Source organism: Piliocolobus tephrosceles, chromosome 11 (genome assembly GCF_002776525.5).
Source record: "Piliocolobus tephrosceles isolate RC106 chromosome 11, ASM277652v3, whole genome shotgun sequence".
Classification (NCBI taxonomy): Eukaryota; Metazoa; Chordata; class Mammalia; order Primates; family Cercopithecidae; genus Piliocolobus; species Piliocolobus tephrosceles.
Genome location: NC_045444.1, coordinates 108786275 through 108787730, shown reverse-complemented (window position 1 = coordinate 108787730; position 1456 = coordinate 108786275).

Genomic DNA, 1456 nt, shown 5'->3' with positions numbered 1-1456 from the left:
TTATATATAAATAACACATTTGTGTCACTACTGTGTGACTTTAAAAATATTTTGTAGTCAAATTTGAGAGGTAAAGAGCAAGTTCTATCTGATGCAAAGTTTGGGGAAGAATTAACTTTCAGTGAGAATTAGTCTTGGCTTGGAAAAAATGGAGGGCCAAACTCTGCAAGGCAAATGATTTGTCCCTAGAAGCTGATTTCTTATTAAATTCACACACAGCAAATTTATCCACCATGTGAGCTTTCTGGAGGTTCTCAACCCTATTAGCACATTAGAATTACCTGGAGAGCTTTTAAAAAAAATTGCAGAAGCACTCTTCCTGCCCCCAGAGACACATATTTAATAGGTGGGGGCAGCGGAGAAGAAGATGCATCGGTATTCTTTTAAAGGCATCCCAAGTGAGACTATTGTGCAGCCAAATTTGAGAGTCATTATATTTAACGTAGTTACTGAAAGGCAAGTCTTCCTAATCTCACTTTAATGAACTAAACACCACCAGGTGCCCTGTCCTAGAAACCGATTGGGAGATCCTGAGGCAATGCTTGGATTTTGGATTTTGGAAGTGTTCTTGAATCACCAAAGGAGGGTTATTTAATCGTTGCTTCTCTCTCTCTCTCTCTCTCCCTCTCCCTCTCACACCCTCCTGTTGTTACCTTTGCATTCAAAGGAAGGTTGAGTAAATACTTGCCTCCGCATTTGGCTACTGGGATCTTTTCTCACGTGGGCGGGGTGGCGGTTGCTCCTTCCCCCATCAGGGGGCTTTTCTGTGGGCTTCCCCATCCCCCACAAAATAGGTGCTTTCCAAGTCCCCTGAGTCATCAAAATGCAGTGACAACGAGGGGATTTGAGGACGGATTATGTGGATAATCAGGGAAGTCTCGAGGTTAAATGAGCAAAACATCGCCAGTGATAGATGTCGGTGTCATCGCCAGTGACAGCTGAAAGGGGAATCTCAGCTTGTCTGCTGGTCGCTGACAGGTGCCGACGGGCGAGCTGATCTAGCACAGAGTCGTTTTTTAAAATACTCGCCAGGAGAGCTGTTAAAAAGACCCTTTTTAATAGTAGCCATTCAGCGTGTAAATTAATTCCCCTCTCTTAGATGCAGGTATACTTGTGTGTGCACAGAGGCCGAGCTTCCGGCAGTCAGTGGGAGGCGGGGATACCTCTATTTCTCTCCTTGTGGATGCGCACGCCAGCAGTGGCGCCCAGCTGAGCCCAAGGACTCTCAGGGGAAGGGCAGGGCGCGCGGGCCGAGGACTGGAGCCCCTGCTTACTCTGCGACCGCGGCCCGCGGCAGCCACTGCCACTGGGACACCGGGGGTGAGAGGGGCAGAATCCCGCACCCTGGGGCTAGCGGGGTCTTCCTTGCCCCCTGCAGCTTCTCCGGCTGGAAAGGACCCAAGGCCCCCCGGGGTGCCAGGCGCTGAGCCCCTCTCGGTCGGGCCAACGACGCTTT